At 40.9% G+C, this 19,691-nt stretch overlaps 1 long non-coding RNA gene across 2 annotated transcripts; it reads right to left on the bottom strand.

Annotated features, from left to right (window-relative positions):
- Positions 1 to 15,394: 15,394 nt before the first annotated feature.
- LOC120324341 lies at positions 15,395 to 18,413 on the bottom strand. 2 transcript variants are annotated; one of them, XR_005565586.1, is made up of 4 exons: positions 18,086 to 18,413; positions 17,401 to 17,682; positions 16,905 to 17,137; positions 15,395 to 16,338 (listed from the first exon to the last, which is right to left on the bottom strand). It is a non-coding gene; the product is annotated as an uncharacterized LOC120324341 (long non-coding RNA). The 2 variants fall into 2 exon arrangements; XR_005565585.1 differs by having other exon boundaries at positions 15,395 to 17,137.
- Between the last annotated feature and the right edge of the window lie 1,278 nt (positions 18,414 to 19,691).

The raw sequence follows: 19,691 nt of genomic DNA, 5'->3' as shown, positions 1-19,691 counted from the left end.
TCATACAGTATAAAAGATGAACTTTTGAATTCAACAGCCCAGAAAAAATTAACAAAGAGACATGTGCTACCATATCGATCTCCCATTCCTCTAGGTGTAGTTACAGCCTGAAGTTGGGCTCACTGGAGAAATATCTAAAAAGGCCATTGTTCCTCTCTCCTCTTCAGACCTAGGCTCACAGAGATAACTTGGAGTCAGAAAAGATTAGGATAAATTGCATTACTTCATACTCACCACAGGCTAAGAGCTCATATACAAGCAGTAGTTGATGCAGGGTGATTAGTTAATCTGCCATGGTAAACTGCTTGGGATTGTGAGCCCCAACTCAGAGACACTTTTCTCTCATTCCAAAGGTCCTAACAGAGATCAGAACTACCAAAAGATGTTCTGAACAACATCAGGCTCTCACAGTGGTACATTTCCCATGAGGTTGCAAGGGCTTACTCTGTTTTATACTTCTACTACATCTGGCCCTCAAACAATTGCAGGGAACCACATAGTTCTAAAAAAAAATATTTCCTGAGCTGCCACATTCAACCTGAGTCTAAATCAGATTTATCTGAACTGACAGGTACGTAGTTTTAAGGTTTCATTAATTTTCCTCCCTATCCTGAACAACATAACCCCCAAAAAAGGTAGTACAGAGACCTGTGCTCGACACATACATCCTTTTCCTTATTATCCTACACTTTCTAAAGAGAAAAGGCATTAAATGTAATGGTCTAAATAACAGTTAATGCCACGATCTAAACAAGTATACTCAACAATTTTTCCAAGTACATCATGCTATTCTTCCACCTCTTTGCTAATGAATGCCCAGCATCACCATGGCTGAAAGTTAAAGTGGATATTTCTTCTGGCAGTGCCCCCTGGGTCCATTAGGCTGCCTTATCCAGCAATTGTGTTGGCAGTTTGGAGGTTTTCCCGGGATCTTCTATGGCTAGGGATGCTACAGGCCATTTTATTAAATGTCAGTGCCCATTGCGGATTAATTTTTTGGGGAAAAATTCATCCTTAGAATATTTTTTTCCTTCTACTTCACATCAAAAGCACATCTATTTAAAAGTCTTTTCAGAGACGATCCTTTCTTTTGGAATGAAAGAGTCATGCTTGTAACCCTACTGTGAACCACTGACTTTTCCATACCAGGAGATTGCAATTTTTCCCCTTCTTGCCCTTGAGTCTGCAGCAGTGTTGCAGCCCCTCCTCCAGCACAGGCTCAGATCTCACGGGTAAACAGTTAATCAGCAAGTAGACAGAAACACAAGATAAAGTGAAAACTTTCCTCCTGCAGCACAGCTCTCAGGGAGGTGGAACTCATGTAGATCAGTAAAAGAGTAGGTGTTGAGATACAGTTTTGGAGGAGGATGCAGAAGTTCCAGAATCCTTATCTCTGTCTCTGAAAAAATCAGTCTCTCCAACCACAGATCACAGCACATTCTTATCTGTGGAAGATCAGATTTATTTTGCCATTTGTGCAAGTGCAGTTGCCACCTGAGAGCCTCAAAGCTGCATTCCTCAGTTCCTGTGGCCACATCAAATTTTTGGGAAGCCATGAGTAACCATTATCAGGAAAATGGTGCTTCATTTACTCTTTGACTCTCAAAGAATGTTTTGTCTTCCTCTTTGTTTTGTGGAGGGCTGTCAACACTTACAGTGAAGTTTATTGTAAATACACAATAATAACAACTGCACACATTCATCTTTGATTCAATTCCTATGTAAATTTATGTTAATATGTATGCAGATTATGTCTGCCCCCCTTGGTCCTGGAATGTTGTCAGAATGACACATGGGTTCTGAAGATGTTGTGTACTACTGATCTGTAGTTTTTGTATAGTATTCAATAACTGGCAAACCACCAAGAGACTGTGGATATTTCTCTTCATTTTTGCTGGATAAATCAGTGGCATCTACTAGAGTTCAACTAGTCTAACTAGGACTCTTCTAGAATCTAACTAGAATTAAAAACAAGTCTCTTAATCCCAACTCTAAAGCCATAACCTGTCCGTTTTTATTTCTATTTCACAACAAAACAAATATTCACAGGTGGGATCTTTTGAGTAAAGCACACAGAGGTGGTTGTAGGGGCATCTTGCTACTAAGCTTTCAAGAACTGACGTGCCACTAATGAGGTTTTTTCTCTCTAATATTTAGTAACCACTAAACTAATGCCTGGAGTTTATGGATAGTTCTCCCCACTTTTTACTGACTAAATTTGTGCATTTCTTAAGAGGACAAATAGGGCACTTCTTTTATTCTTTTGTTCTCAACCTCCCTTTTTGCTGTTTTAACAAGGTAAAACACTGATTTTCCACCTCTGTGTGCAGCCAGAGCCATTCTGAGCACTCAAGACCAGTGGTGAGGTAGGTGGAGTGCTACAGTTGGCTGTTCTTTGCTTTCCTGCCACTGATGTTTGGCTATGACACTTTCTGGTCCTTTGCAGTAAATAGAAGCCCATCCCATGACTGAGTCCCTATAAGGCTCACAGGTACTTCTTAAATAATCCCAATGGGACATAAATTCGGGCTACAAGAGATACTCATGCTCTTTGCACGGGGATGAATTTCCAGTAATCCGAAAGGGGTTGGGAAAATTGCTATCAGAAACAACAGGTGCCACAAATGTTGGCTAGGAAGATACACCAGACAACAAAAGTCCAGTTGCCAGAAAGGGTTTATACTCCTGCACTTCACAGCTGAGGACTTGGCCCTGACCTTTGATACACAAATTGATTTGTTCTTCAGCTGGAAACTCAGTTGTGCTTGGAGGGTAAGATTGTGCCCAGAGCTGATAAACGTGGGAGCCGAGTTCAGAAGTAAAGGCAGAAGTCTCCTGACCAAAATCACTTCCACCCTAAAAATACTTAACGGACTTAGAAGGCCTATGATTTTTGGGGGGGAAGTGAAAAGTGAACAACCACAATAAAACCAACAAATAAGAGCAGAATTGTATCTCATACAGTGATGAGAAACTTCAGTCACCATTTATTTCAGGTCTTTCAGCAGGTTTAAAGAACGACACTGAGAAAACCCCTTTCTTCCTCAAGCTCTTCTCACTTGAATCTGGTTCAGAGTGTTATTTCACTCTACTTTTTTAATCTCATTTTATTGAAGGCAATCTTAGCCCCAAGAGCAAAACAAGTAAAATAAAAACAATTAAAGCCTGGAAGAAATCTGTATTTTTCCATTGAAATAGAGCTCCATGTCAGATAGCTTTCCACATACCTTGTTCAGTGTAGGTTACATTATGGCATCCCCTTAGGCCCATTCAAACCAGGTTGCAAAAGTATTGTGGCTGGGATCCAATGCTGCCTTCCCTGCCCATGGTAGCTGTTGGTGGTGATTTCATCTCAATCATTTTCTCTCTTTCCACCTCTCATGCAGCTGCCTGCCTGTCTTGATAGGACCAAAGTGTAGCTCATGGAATCTATATGATAATCACAAAAATAGTTATTTCTGTTGAAAAATGAATTTAATTCCCCCTCTAAACCTTTGTGGATTGCCAACTGGGGGTGTGAAACCAGCTGGCAAAAGATGCGTTCATTTCAATTTCATGACTTTCATATACTGCAGCTTCCCGATTTTAAATGGTTCCTCCCCTCTCTAATGAGAGCATGAAGGCCTTGATTAACAGCCCTCACTTTAAACAAAGTTTTGAAGTCTCTTTTCATGGTAGCTTCTCTGGGGATGTCTGACAGCCTGCTCAACCCAGGGCAGCAGAATGCCTCTTCTTTCACAGCATGAGCATTTGTTAGACGTCCTAGGAGTCAGGCTTGGTGAAGATTCGTATCCCTGAGTACTCTGCAAGTAACTTGCACAACAGCGTGGGAAGGAAGCTTGAAAGTAGTGCTGGAAAAACAGTGAAAAACTAATTTCATCAATGTTTTCAAAATGTAAAGGCTTGGAATGGACTCTGGTTTATTTTTTTAACTCTTTTATCCCTATATTATAAAACACAGTTTTATTTACTGAAAATCTTGTCTTCAATACATTGTTTATAATTGTTTTAGTCTACATAGGATTTTAGAGAGATGACTAGGTAACACAGATGAAAAGCCTGATATGGTTTTTGACAGTTAATCACAGAGAAGGGAAAGGCTACCTCTTGTGAAAGAGTCCTTCAAGCCAGGTAGAACCATCTGGATCAGAGCCTGTAAATGGTCAAATACTGACTTAGGATGTAAATATTGAAACCAAAGGTATTATCCATGGAAAAGATCTATTTGCTTGCAGATTCTGGCTTCTCAGGTTGTTTGAGCTGCCCACTCCATAAGTGGAAGTCTTTAGTGGACAGTAGATGAAGCCTCGAATCTGGACTTAGATTGTAAATGGGCTCTATGAGCATGCTTGTTTGTAAAGGACTGCAGTATACATCCTCCCTGATCACAGGCCAAGATGCTCCCACTTTTGTGACCTTGCCTCCCCTTGAAGATGGGAAAACAGCAAGGCCCTTTCAGTGCAAGCTTACTGACAGTACTCAAAGTTATGTCTAAATTGCAGCCATACGGTGGTTGCTGTGTAGTGCAGACTCGTACGTTCCCCAAGCTAGACCACTCATCTGTGAGTCAACCATAGCTATGTCAGCAAAGAGCTCAGCAAACCTACAAGAAAAGATACGGCTAATTCATGTGCGCTGAGTACTGCCTTGCCATAACTCAACCAGCATTTCAACTAATTTAAACCTTCCTGGATGTTTTGGTACCAGACTGCTGTCCCTGTGGTTGCCACACGCAGGAAAACTAGCACACTGTTACTAATTTGGCAACCCCACAAGGCATGACTGAGTCTTCTGAGGTTTTTATTTAACATTTATGTGAAGTTTTGTTTTGGTTATACATGGCAGTCAGAAAGTTGCATTTACTTTCAGCCAAAACATGAAAGGAAATACTGGGGAGATGGAGGGAAAATGTATGAAGGAGGGGGGGAAACCAGTCCTAAACAAAAGCTATCATGAAGTTGATAGCGCAACCAAACTAACACAGAACGAAAAAGAGAGTGGAAAATTCCAGTCACAGAAGTCAGAAGCCACAGCTTTCTTCCAGGGAAGGAATACGCTGCATCTCATTTCTGCTGTGCCTACTGATCCCATCTACAGTAAATCTATCACCAGCTGAAAGAGGGTTGCATTCATTGTCAATGCATTCCACCACTTTGGTGTTTCAACTTTCAAGAGTTTATTAGATGCACAGTCATGGAATTTTCTTTGAAATAGAAAGACAATACAAGCTCCTTTATTGTTGCCTTATACAACCATTAAAAACTCTCTCTTTACATATTAACTTCCCTCCATTTATTTCTTCAGCTATCAACAAAAAAGCAAATTGTGGCATATATCTCTCTATACATCCTCCCCTCCTTGTATAGATACAGTCACCCCCCCCCCAAATACATACATATATTTATATACACATAAACACACAGAAAGCCTCATAGTGAATAGCAGAATTTACTGAAAAGAAAAAACTAGCATATTCAGAAACAGGAGAGAATTAACACTTGAATATTTTAGTATCGCAGCTTAGCTGTTAGAAATACTTTACATTTCATTCTTCTTCTGTCATGATTCTGTTTCTATGATTATGATGTTCTCTTCTTGCACACCTATCCTTCAGGAAGATAGCCCTTTGGAAGATGCAATTGAATTGGGATACTCACAAAAGATCCAATTAATTTTGTCTAGAGGGAAAGAATAACATTGGAGTCAAATGACTGAAAAGAGCAAGGCTAATGTAAAGTTAAGAATACAGCACAGTCAGTGAAGAGTGGTAGCAGCTATGAAGGCTTTGTCTTTGAACAGGAGCTGAAAAGCACAAATAGATTCAAGTTAATAGTGCCAGACTGGCAACTGAGTGAAGTTATTGTATGTATCCCCAACTACAAAGAGCTTTGGTCTAACATTAGGACTGTTCCTGTGCTATAGTTTCTTACCATGTAATACCTTCCTCCACACGTATTTGTTTTTAGTAGCAATATGGATGCAAACTTCACTCAAGGGAGAGGTGGGACTGGGAGAGCAGAGCATACTTGAAAATTGATTTAACAGGACTCCACCAGAGTTGGTGTCAGCTCTTCCACACCCAAGACTTAAGAAAACGGTAGGTGTCTGATCATCTTAGAAGACTGTTCTCTCTTGATTTGAAATTAAAAATGTGTACAAGAGTCATAACAGTACATTCTAATTTTCACCTAGGGAGTTCCAAGTACAATGAGTAAAAATAAAGAAAGTCACCTGCAAGTAATTGCTGTACCTCATAAGCAAAGCACAGAAGTGTTAGTCCAACTACAGATGATAAAAACAGGACTCTTTTTCTGGAGAACCTGTGAAATCGCTGCTTGTGAAGCATCATTCAGTCCTTGTTCTTGGCCAAAAATTATAAGAAGAAAAGCTGCTCTGCCTCTTCACTGAATGAAGAGCTTTCGGCCATTAATACAACACACAGCCGGAGTCAGCACAGCACTAATGGACTTTGCTACTGGCAGGGATGCCATGAAGTCCGTGTATGGATCAGTACTAGAGATTTTGTGTTGTAGAACACTCTTGGTACTGTTAGTGGAAATATTATAGTCTGAAGTTCCAGACCCAAGGCTGTACGTACTGTTTCTCTTAGCACTTCATTGTGTTCAAGAGACAACTGTTATATAAACCAATAAAGATGTACATATCCCAACCCAGGCAACAAGGAAGACATGCAAGTCCCACATGCAATTCAGATTGAAACATTACCCAGTGTGGCAGGTATCCCGGGATTCTAACTAATAAAATGAGCATTTCAGAGCTTTCACCAGAAAAAAAAGGAAGGAAATTAAATACTACCTCGACATCTTGAAAGGAGGCAGTGATGTCTCCAGGATTTCTTCCTGAATTAGCAGGGCTCCTTGCCCTGGTTGGATAGCAAATGCACTTTCATTATCCATGTGTTCTCAGATATCTGTAACATAATGCAGTTTACTCCACAGCCAAAAGACGTTCTTACTTTCCCTGACTTTTGAGGGGACAGCTCAAGCTAATATCCGACTCACCTTTTGTGTCTCCGTAGACAACTCTAATATAGCAATGGCGGCAACTTATAATTGGTGGGAAAGGAGGAAAATAAGCTTTCATAGGTCACTTCTGTAACCCTTTGGAGAATCTCACTAAATAGCATCTTCTTCATGTATTGGTGAAACTGGACCTGAAATCTCCCCCCAAAAATCGGTGTCTTTTGTATTGAAAATGGGCTTGTTTTGGTTGTTCTGTCCTAAGTAGAACATCATAAAAGTGATACAACATCTGAGCCTCTGCAGAAACATCATTTTGTGTCAGAGGATCTCAGAGCTAAACATTTCCTTTCAGAGACTTTATTCCCAGAGGAACCTGGCTTTCTGTAAGGGCCCTTTGTAGTCCAGCTGGATGTCATTACATAATTAAGCCTGTGACCCAGGAGGTAGTCTTGAGCATGGAAATTTTACAATGTAAGATCAAACTACTATTATTCCTTTCAAAGGACCTAGTGCCATTTGTTGTAATGCCTTTATGCAAGGGATCAAATACAGTATTGATTATTCATTATTACCTTTAAAGAGGTCAGGAAGCTTCTGGAATTCAGAAGACTTCTGGGGATCTGAAGAAATATAAGGCCTCAGGGCTTGATGACTCATCTTGACCTGAAGCTTTGAAATATCACCTGCTGTCTGGATTGTTCCTGCTTGCTGCCTGTGATTTGAAAGTCTCTCTCTCTCCCTTTTTTCCCCCCAAGGCATCAGTCTTACAGACATTGCCAGATCAAGAGAAGCAAAGAATGCAAAAGAAAGTGAAAGTGAGAAGACCACGAGTTGGGAGCCCAGCTGGTATGCTTCTGCTTTGCTAAGCTTGAATTGAAAATGAGTATCATTATTCTTGTTCTGCACACATCCTACTGTGTTTGGTTATTGCATCACATAGAAGAGGCAATAGGCATATCCTGTGGCTAAGTCCATTGTGTTCAACATGGGTTAACTAACTGTTCAATACCCTAACACAGGGAGTTTTTAAACCTTTCTGTGCCAATCTGATCTTTAGGCATGTTCAAATGGAGGAATGTTTAGAGGAGAATGGGATTGTCATTATGTGGAAACCCTGACAAAATTTTAAACATTATCTTCATCAACTGGAGCAAAAAATCAATCTCATATTCATCTAGACACTATATTAAAAGTTTCCATTTTCAACAACATTGCTTGTATGTTGTAGGATAAGCCTCCAAGAGTGCTTCTTGGCAGATGGTTAAATATTTAAGTAGTTGGCTACAGAATTTAAAAAATTGAGATAATTAGAAGACTTGAAGCAGTTAATATTTATTAGTCATGAAGAGTTTGATAGATTGAATGTTTTCCTACCCACACGTTCTCTAGCAGAAAAAAAATAAAGCCCTTATCTTTCATTCTACCAAAAGCAAGCTTTGATATGAGGCAGAAGTAGACTTGAAGGCATGGACTTCTCAGATTACTCAGTATGTGAAACTGAGACTACTGCCTACCACTTAATTCAAGAACAGGCCAGAAAAACACCTATGAGAATGACAAGGTCATTGTGGAAATGCACAGAGTTCACCCTGGAAAGTGCCCAAGATTGAAACCTGGAGACCGACTCCTCTGCACTGCTTCAGCACCACTTCAACTTTAACTATAAATTATGATGTCTCTAGTGAGGTTGCTAGGCTACTCTGGTCACTGGCAATTATGAGACAACCCATTTTCTATTAGATTTGCCCCTTCTGTTGATCTTCCTAGCAGGAAAGGGGATGCATGGAGCAAAGGCAGACCAATTCTGTGGCACTCCAGAACTGCATCGGAGAAGACACTCTGGATCCCTTTCCCCACCCACGACGTGGTGGAGCCCAGTTCTAGTTCCTTCTCCATCTGAAGAACCATTCCGACGTTTTGAAAGGAGGGGGAAAGGGGACTCCAGCGACAGGGTTTTTCAGGCCCTGAGCCTGGAGGGGAGAGGTGCCCTCCCCTCCCCCCAGCACCCACGTGGTCCCATGGCAGGCACAGAGACAGCACACCGGGCGTGGAGAGGAGGCAAGAGAGAGTTTATTGTTGGGAAGGGGTTTATAAAGCTTTTAGGAGGGTCAAAGGGAAACCAATCACAAGTTCAGGGTCACACAGAAAAAACCATCAGGTAAAGGGTCAACAGCCAATAGGAAGGGGTTTACAAGGACCAATGAGAAACACCTCAGGACACCTTCCCAGGACACCTTGTGTGGGAGACAATAGCTTCACAGGGGGTGTCTGGGAGAGGGAGACAGTGACACTGCAGAAAATACAAAAAGCCATTTTGAAACATGTTTAAACCAATTTCTCATCAGATTCACTGCTACAAGACACCTTAAATAGTGGAGTCATGGCCTCTTGTCCTTAAAATGGCAGACTGGAGGCTAAGAACCAACACATTACTAAGGCTGCTCTAGGGGCCAGTTTCACCAAACGTGTCCTCTTTTATCTGTCCAGAAATTTGACTGAAAAGAAGGATTGGGACATTTGCCTAGGCATGCTGGCTGTCCCACAGACAGGTCTGAGCAAGAGCAGTTACATGCTTCTCACTAGGCTGCAGACATCCAGCTATGCTTAACACACCAAGGAGCAACTCAGTGCTTCCCATACCAAGTCAGGCCAAAACAACTGCACTGAGCCAACAGCTAGACCACAGGAGCTCATCCAACCAGCTCATCCCCTAGGAGGGACATATGGGCATCGGCACAGCACATACATGGAAGGTCTAATGTGTTATCTGTCTGTCAGACATGTAAATGTTCAAACAGTATCCATGCGTAGGCAGAGCCTGAGCAATGGATGTACACGTTAGTAATGTATAACAGAGCAGCCACATGAAACTCTTATCTTGTCAGCAATTAATGAAAAACATGAAAGTACCAGCAGTGTTACAGTATGTAGCTGACTAACTAGAAAGAGACCCATCTCCATTATATTTTACCTCTCTTTTCTTAATAGCACCACTGAATGGTCAGTATGTGTCCCAGTATGAAATCCCTTGGGCTTCTTTACATTCAAAGGCAACATGTAATGACATTTGCATGTATCCACATGCAGTGTTAAAAGGAATGAGTGCATGGAATCAACTGTGGCAGGCAGGGGTATGAGTGGAAATAATTTTCATCGGTGTCTACACAGCAAGGCTAAGGGCAGACAGTAGTATATAATATATCTGCTCTTACCCAGTACAAACCAGTAGGGCAGGATCAGCTGCCTTGGCAGGCTGAACACAGTCCTGATCTGGATTCACTCCAGCACTTCCCTCAAGGGAACCCAAGAGAGAGATCAGAACGCAGCCTTGGATATAAAACTGTGCTCCTGGTACCTGGAGCAGAGCAATCTCTCAGCTATGTGCTCCCTTACTGTGGTCAACAGAGGTGAATTGCTGAACTTACTGAGGAGATTTTCCTGTTCCTACAAAAAAACTCTAAGGACCATCCATATCATATACAAAAGGATAGGGTATATTTTTCAGCTTTTTTTATCTTTATTAATATGAGTTTTGAGATATTTTTCCAGTGCCTTCTTTCTGACAATAGCAATTTATGCTTTATTTATCTCATTGCTATAGTGAGAGTGTAGGGAAACTTTTAGGATTATGAGATACAACAAGCACAAAACCTGTTCTGGATGAGCAAACACTCAGAAGTTTCCAGCTTTTGCAGGCTTTCTTTAACTGCTAAAAAAGCATGCTGGAGAAAATCTGGGAAAATTTCAGTACCCTTCCTTTTCAAGAGGGGATCCACAATTCTTGACACTAAGAGCACCATCAAGACTCATTGCAAACCAGAAGACTAGAATAGAACCCAACAATAAAAAAGAAGCCACAGCCTTTTAAAAAACAAATAACACAGGATTCCATTACACACCATAAAGAAACAAAACGGAAATGAACCCACATTGTTTCCTCTTCAAGTACCCAGAAGAAAAAATCTGCACCTTAAAAAGGTTTGACCTCAATATAGACCATAATGTAAAAATGTGAAGATCTTGGAAACTTGTGCTTTTCCTGGATTGAAGCCCAGATTTTGTAATATATCTTGCCTGTTACTATTTTTCTTGCTTCTTCCAAAGTAGAAAAGGCTCTTTTGAAGAAATGTGTTTTCTAGACACTTTGATACACCAAAATTGGGGTCTGTTTAAATACTTCAAGTTTGACATATATACAAATATAGTTGTAACATTTTGTGGATATGAGCCAACACTGCCTTGTCTGGATCCAGTTCTTACTATCAGTATGTTGTGAGACACTAGACAGAGTGGTCTCTACTGTAACAAGACAGTCAGCTTGCTGTGCCTTTATCTTCTTCCCCACAGTTTTAATGAGCAGCACCTGAAAGAACTTACACCCATATTGAAGTCTTCTGCTGAAGTGAAAAGAGGACTGCCAGGACACAGTGGTATTGCATCACATCTACTTGGAAAAGGAACCTTCCCCCACTCCCCACCTCCTTACTTCACACAAGGAAATCTATCACTAGTTTGATCCAGTGACTAGCAATGGTATGAGTACTCCCTCAGAGGCTCTTTTGCTGGGCTGGCCACAATGTGCTATTTCACATTGACCTGCTCTTCAGTTCCTAATGCTTTCCAAGCCGAGTTGAAGCTGCAGCTACAAACCATTAAGCTTACTACAAGATGCACATCAACTGCCGCATACATCCCTTTGCTTTTGTTATCTAGAGGGTGTATATACAAATGTTTTCCTCTGTGCTATCTCATACTAGTTGACTGAGGGCATCAGAGCAAATGAGAGACAAAGTCTGATTGATATTTTTCCTCCAGATACACCTCTAAATCAAGCTAGAAGGGGGCCAGCCATACAATAATTCATGTTTACTAGCCCCATTAAAATTAATTCCTGCCATATCTTATCAAAAAATTGGCCACGAGAGAAAGTTTTCCCTATTGGAACATGCATAAGTCACTCTAACTTTTGTGGCTGTGAACTGAAAGCAATTCTTCCCCCACCTTCCAATGTTTGCTCAGGTGCCGTTTTGTTTCCATGTGAACTGATTCAGGAGAACCTGCCTCAACCAGCAAGCTAACAGGAGTCACCAACCAACTTGCACTGACTGCAAACAAAGTCTTCATCCCAAAAGAGTCCATCGTATAAAAGTATACTACATAAAACCATCTTTGTATTTGTGACTTACTTTAAGTCCTTAGGTGGTTTGCCTTTAAGGATGACTACGTTTTTAATCAATCAGCAAGGCATGCAGTATGTAAAGTTCATGCTAGCTTGAGCGGCAGCAGACTGTGTTTTTCCCCTGGTGAACAACCTCCTCATAGCCTGTGAGCTTTAGCTAGTGAGGTTATGCAGCCTGCCTATTAGGACTGCTCTCAGCCACATGCCTGACTGCACTCCCAAGTCTCAGGGCCAAGAGTAAACTTTAAAGGAACCTTGCCAATTAAATGTAAGCAGAAAACAAAGTCTTTATTTTTCTGCAAAGCAAATGTCGTCAGAAAGGTTCTCATGATGCTGCTACTGACAATTATTATTTTACATTCAGTACAGACGGCTTTTAATTGACTTTGAATAATAAAATCTGTTGTGAAAATTAAGGTATCTAAAAATCAGAGTTTATCAAATTGACCACTGGCCATTGTAAATAAATCAAATACATTTTACTACTGGTGAAAAATAAGTCTTTCTGTGAAAAATATTTTACCGTCTTGTTTTGTGGATCTTACAGGCAAAAAAACCCCTAGATGGCATGCATTATGTACAACAGGCAAAGACAAAACACTGCACAAAGGTTAGCCCAGATAAATCCTGGTAAACCCTTTATATCATATCATAGTCCAAATAGACTACAGCAAGTTGCAGAAAACATATTTGAGGAATGACATAGGGAATTTCATAGAATATGCATGGATTAGTTCTTGTACTTTCTCCATGTGTACATTTAGCTGTTTCAGTCCTCAGTTCAGACAAAATAATGTTCCAACTTCAGTGTTTATCTCTTCTGCTGGATGGGGACCCTACCTACAATGAATCTAACAGCACAGACAGACTCCAAACAGGTTTTCTGGACTTAAAAATTACATCCCTTTATCTTGTTTTTCTTTTCAACATTAAAAGCAAGTGGTGAGCATATTACTAGGAAACTCCTCTCCAGTGCTTGAAGGGCCTTGATTCTAATCTTGCCACCATATGAGACAGCTAAAAGCTGCATATGGCAGGGGAGATGGTCATTTCTCTGTCCGAACTTGCCCAGAGCTTCTGGTGCAGTCTGGGCTGCAGAAAAAGCAAGAAGCACATAAAAAAATTCAGGATGACCAAGATGACCAATGCACTGCATCAATAGATTTCTTGGAAACAGATCCTGTGGAAATCTATTGGATTCATTCCTCTTGGGGCCTCCTAACATCTTCATGAAAGTCTCAGGGAGGTACCAAACAAAAGGGAGAAAAAAGTATTATACTTTAAAAAGCCCTTAAAAAAGATCAGATAAACTTTTGCTTAAAAGAGAAGTAAGAATATGACCATTCCAAAGTGATCCCTGTAATTTCTATCATGATTTCCATAATTCAATGTCTTACAATTACACGTTCCAAAGTCATCTAAAAGAACCAATAAAGACAGATTGATTATTTTATTTGTATACATTGCTTTGAAACATTATTATTCTGTGCTGCAAAAGCCAGTTCCATGCCAGCCCTTGATCTAAATTAGACTAAGGACAAGTGTTCTTTCCTCTACAATGATCACCTGAACCTGAATGAGCCAACAGAGGCTGAGAGACCACAAAGCAGTTGGTATCAATGAATGATTGCTGATGAAAAACCACTGGACCTCCAAACAGCACCCAGTAAGCAAAGTGCTCAAATTATCCACTAGGGATAGGGCTTGAAATTTACCCAGAGAAGGCAATGAGGCAGGGAGAACAGATAGCTAGTGCAGCAGCTTGAAGTAGTGAAAAGGGTTTTGGTTTCCCAGAAACCATAATCAGTCATAACAGAAATAGAAAATATTCTTCAGTGTCTTCTTCTCCCTGCAGTTGCTCCACTAGGAAGAATGAAGATCTCACAGTGTCCAACCGTGCAGCTCTTTCCTGCCTGAGCAGTGGAGAAAAATCTCAGCCCTATACCTGGGCAGTGGTAGTGCCAATTAACCAAGTTTCTCATTTCTCAGAAACACACATGCCATTTCACAGATACTGAGTGAAGGTCGAGGAAGCATCTTTTGGCTCTGACTTCCTCAGGCAGGTTTAGCACTTCTTCACATCCACCTGACTGCACTTGAATTCGAGCACTTGGTTAAACTTGAGAAGCTGTTTGCTGCTCCCAGGAAGACAATGCCTTCCATAGAACCCTGACCTAACGTAAATATAAGTGAACACTCAAACTTCCACTACAGCAGTTCCATCTGGGACCACCTGTGAGAGTTAACACTAAGCAAAGGATTGTCCTCATCTAACTCCACAACGGCTCAGCCTGCTATCGCCTTAAAACACAAGAAGGGTTTGTACTATGTAGGGTCGTATGCCTCATGTTATTTTCTATGCATACTTCACGTGAACACAGTGCACATCTGCCTAGATCCATGAGTGTGTGCACGTGCAGATAGATAAACAGATAATCTGGAATTATTTCAAAGCAAGTGAAAAATTTTTCTTTCTTCCTTTCTTTCTAGTTGTTTTGCAACAACTTGGCCTTGGGACCTTCCAGGGAGCTGTATGTATGGGTGACACGCCTGTTTTCACAGCTCCTGCCTTATGTCAATTTAAGCATCTTTCCTACACCTGGAGGAGTTCAACAAACATCAGCTCACAGGTGTCACCCTCCATTGGCTGAAGGCTGGCTCCAGAGAGTCTAGCCAATATCTGCTTTGGCTATTAACAGCCCTGGAGAGGCCAAGCTCGGTGTGTGTGGGGGAAGCAGGGGGGGGAGAAGGTGGAAGGAAAAGGAAGGGGGGGTACGTGTATGTGCATGTGCATTTGCTGCTGCTTTAACTTTCCATCCATTTAAGAGTTTAAATGCTAGTCAAGCACTTAAAAAAACATTAGGACACATTCCAGCTTTCTCTGCCAGTCAGAGGGAAAAAATGTTTGAAACCCTGCATCTCAGCACCCCAAGGGCTTTATGATTTGTTAGGTTTAGTAGTTCAGAGGATTAAAAAGACAGAAATATTAGTAGAAAAAGAAGAGGAAAAAGTCAATGTATTCACTGAAGCAAATCTAATGGGTTGCTGGGCCAGAGAAGAAAAGGTTCTACTACCTGACTGAATCTTATTTATATTTCTTGCTCCACAATAAAAAATAATTTTCTGGACATTTCCTCCCCTCTTTTTTTTTTTTTGCTATGCTAGTCACATTTCCTAAATCCTTTATCAACCACTGCTCTGCATATGAATGGGCTGTAATTGAACTGTCACATTCATGAAGGTCAGTAACCTTTCATTAGGAAGAATGTGTCTTTCTTGATAAATTGGAAAGTCCCTGAGGATTTGAAAGCATTTTTTTATTTCATTCTTTCAAATATACCTTAAAAATCTAACAAAGATCTTTCCCTCTCTCTCTTTTCATAGCACTCTGACAAACCCCTCATCTTTGTCTTTGTCATAGGCAGTTCCATGCAAAATATTCAATCACAAGCTTTCACTGTGACCTTCTTAAAAAACAAAATGGGAAGCGTAAGCCCCCCACCCTCAGCCCCTCTCTTTGAATTGCAGATAGCTAATATTTCTGCTTAAAAACCCCAGAAAGTCAAAACCTTGAGATTAGAGGTTTTGCTATGTTCTTGCTTCTTCAGATTGATTTGTAAAGTAAAGTGACCAAAGTAAAACTGTGTTGATGCCAGTATATCGGTCCATCTTTTTGATGTGTCCATTCATCTGAAGACATGGACAGTCAAACACCTCAAGCATTGACAGGCTGTATGTGAAAAACAAATTAGGGCAAGAATGGTGCTCAAAAAAAACATACTTAGTACTGCAGACCGTTTTCAATCCCCGCCATAGGTTGGCTCCATACAACTCAGTCTTCTCTATCTAAGGAAAATAAACTTTTCAGAGGGTTGTTTTTGCACCTTGATCTGTACCCTGACACAGCAGGGTCCTTAAAAGAAACTGACTGGCTGCCAAGTTCATAACTGCTGCCAGAAGTTCAATTCCTCCTCCAGATTTCGATCAGAAAGTGTGCAGCAGGATGTATGGAAATGTGAAGAGCTTCCCACCCTTACCAGTGCAAAAGTGCCTTTAGAAGTCTTAAAAATACTACCCAGGCTGCTGATCAGGAGCAGAAGCCATCTGTTTCTGTGCCACGTTCTGGCTAGATAAGACTAGGGCCCATCTTCAATCAGTTGACTGGCTGGCGGTTGACTGTCAAGGAGTAAGCAAAAAAGCAACTTGGTGACAGTCATGGTCAAGATTGAAACACCACAATATACAGAAGGGGAGATTTGTCAAATGGAATCAAGCATCTGGCCTTTCATGTTAGCTATTCAAGTACTTCAAAAAGCAACATGAACTGCAGGTTCTCAAGAGCTGTCAGAAGACCATTCTTTTATTGTCACACCAACAAAATTTTGGTGATTTAAGATTCACCACCCTAAGACAGAATAGAGAGGAAAGAGGAACACAGCATAATTGCAAAGGAGCTGTAATCCTTTAATGGTACAGGCCACACTGGAAGCTTTTTAGCTGGGGAAAAAAAAAAGAGCAAACATTTATTTTGATTTTTGCAGGAATGATTGAAGAATTAATACTTTAATTAGGCTTAACTCCCTTTTCTCAAGCCCTCTCTCAACTAGTCGACTTCTGTTGAGTTTATATACCCAGTTTAGGATGGGAATCTTTTACTGTAGTGCCACAGTATGGATCTTCTTATACTAGTAAGGGAAGCCGTAAAAAAAGACTGTCCCAAAGAAAAAAATTAAAGGTGTTACCTGACTTCAATATTAACATCCTTTGTCAGCAGCAAGAGTATGTTTGAATTCATATGGAGAGGGTCTTTATTTAAAAGGTAGATGTCCGCTTATGCTCCAGTTCTTCAACCATTCTCTAGACACTGAGTTCATGGTGAAGGCTAGTTGGAGGTTCCCAAAAGCATGAATCAGCCTGGACAATCCATCATCTGAATTCTCTCAGCCATTGGTGAAGTAAGGTACTTGTGATAACACTGTGAAGAAAAAGACCAGCCTCTATCAGTGGCTAAAGGTAAGTGCCAAACTTACCTAGGACTCAAAACAACAGAGAGGTCTTCACAGATCATTACTTCCAGTGCCACCACATTCAGGCTGCCCGGTGTAAGAGTCTAATTGAGAAAACCCCAATACAGTGGTATCTAAGGTCAATAACCAAGGAGTGATTCAGACTTCTACCTTTGGAGAGTGGGAGTCACAATGCATCAAGTAGGCAGGACCGATTTCTCTACATGCCTACCTTGGGTACCAAGATGATTTTTCATTCCACTGACTTCACAGGAGGCCAAAGTCTAGCAACTTGGCAAGGTGGACAGAACTGCTCACCAGTCTCTTGACCTGATGTGCTATCATTGCTCCCATGTTTCATAGTAGGTAAGAGGAATACAGCTCACAGTTTCCAGCTCTCAGCATGATCTTTGCTCTGTGGAGTATATAGATACGTTCTTGTGTGGTGCTTTTCAACTGTACGTCAGGAGATGACTCTGTAGAGACCACTGTTTTGGAGGCAAGATGCTGACAGCTTTACCAGAGAGAGGAAGCAAAGAAGAAAAAAAAAGTTATATTTTAATGTGAAGCCCAGCTTATAGACCAGTTTTCCCAAGAATTAGTTTGGAGATCATTGATGTTTTAATCTCCTGCAATATATGTGGGCATGCCAGTGATCTGGAAAATGTTTTCATGCAAGTACCCCATCATCCAGATACTTTCAGTTGCCAAAAAAACAGAATTAAATGACAGTTAAACCAACTCTAGTAGAAGACCACAACCTTGGGAAAGAAATTAATCAAAATAAATATTTTTTACAGATATTTTCTAGCATGCCTGCCTTAAAATGCCCCTGGGGCAACAATTCTTAAGGTGTATTGTTATTTCTCTTCTCAGATAAGATGTTATAGCCAGATGGATGTGAGGCAACTACTTACAAATCTCTGGAGAGATGCAATTTTGATTCATGTTGTTTTTTTTCCCCTCTGTCCAGAGTAACCAAACTTCTTTTCTCACTTGAAACTGAAGGTAGTTTTCTGCATCTCAGTACTCAGGTTCATATACAGCCTTTTTGTATATCAAGGAATTCAGATTCCAAGATTTCAGTTCAGGACTGTCTCAAATGCAGCTCTGATAACTGCATATGGAAAAAACAACAGAACAGTATATCACCTCATTTTATATATCCAGACCAAAACAATGAGACTTCTCAAGCACTCTACATTGTGTATAAAATAAAAGTCGTTAAAGAATTTGTTTAGGAGTGCGTTAAGCATTTTCCAGACAGATTGTGAATAAATCCACTTTACCACTTCACGGCTTTACAAAGAAGCCCATCCATTAACATGGGAAACCTCTTGTTTGCATTTCTTAACAGCTGACATTTGTACCTTTCCAAGGAAAGTGAAGGGCATCTCATTGCCTCATTGTTTAAATCAGTGTGAAAATAATAGGGATGATAGGGAATTGGAGCTAATTTCCTTTGTCTCCTATTCAGCAGATAATGGTGGTATGTGCGGGATGCTAAAGGCCAGGCAGAGGAGGTGACCTGAAGATGACTTCATTCTTATGAGGTTTATCAAAGGCTCCTGTCAGTCAAATGCATGCTGAGAGATTGGGGACCAGCCATCTGGTCCAAAGTTAATCAAAGAGGAAACAGGAAAGTGAGGAGGTGAAAAATCCCCCTGTTAGCTTTGTGCAAGGTGGAGAGAGAGGCAGAAAGAAGAGGGAACTCCTGAGTTCCCGCAGCCCAGCACTGAGACTTGATGGCCGTGCTGCACACAGAGGAGCAACGGAGCAGAGTGGGGTGGAGAAGTAGGAGAGAAAGGGAAAGATAAGGTTTTTTTAAATTTCAGTGGGATGATCCCACACCACTTTTAAGTGGCAAGCCTGAAGGTCACTGCTGCTGTTAGCCATGCAGAGCAGAGGCAGGATTGTTTCACTTGTCCTCAGAAAAAAAAGGGGGAGTGACTGACTCACAGTAGGGAAACATTGTAATATAAAGCACAGGGGTTTCTGTCACAGAGCCAGATTTCTTTCCTCAGAGTTTTGTTTCTTGCAAGCAGGGACAAGAGGTACAACTATGCCATCTCCATGTCCTACAGACACAAGAGTACCCAGCTCCTCACCTTCTCTCTCCACCCACTGGGCTCAAAACCAGGTGTCCTGCAAGCACTACCTGCATCCAAGAGTGGCATAAGTGACCCATAATGGCTTTCCTGTCAATACTGACCCACATACATTTTTGCACTGTGTGTAAACTAAGGGGTTATAGAGATGGGATTTATCAATAAAGCGTTTTGTTTATGCTGGGTATCACACAATGCTTGTAAGTAAGACTGAAGACACCAATCATATAACTAAACTACTGTTTAAATATCTGTGTGTGTTACGTAAAAGTACCTTACTTCAGCAAAGATGCACTCTGAAGTAAAACACCCGAGTGTGACAGCCTGATTTCCATAACTAGCCCTGTTCAGCTGCTCAAATCAGCTAAATAGAGACATATTTTTAAAACTACAAATGTCCAGATTGTGAATCCCT

The sequence above is a fragment of the Pipra filicauda genome, unplaced genomic scaffold, assembly GCF_003945595.2.
Source record: "Pipra filicauda isolate LSUMZ 115617 unplaced genomic scaffold, ASM394559v2 scaffold49_size4853605_pilon, whole genome shotgun sequence".
In the NCBI taxonomy this organism is placed as follows: Eukaryota; Metazoa; Chordata; class Aves; order Passeriformes; family Pipridae; genus Pipra; species Pipra filicauda.
Note: the sequence above shows the minus strand (reverse complement) of the source record. Positions and strands in the feature narration are given on the sequence as shown.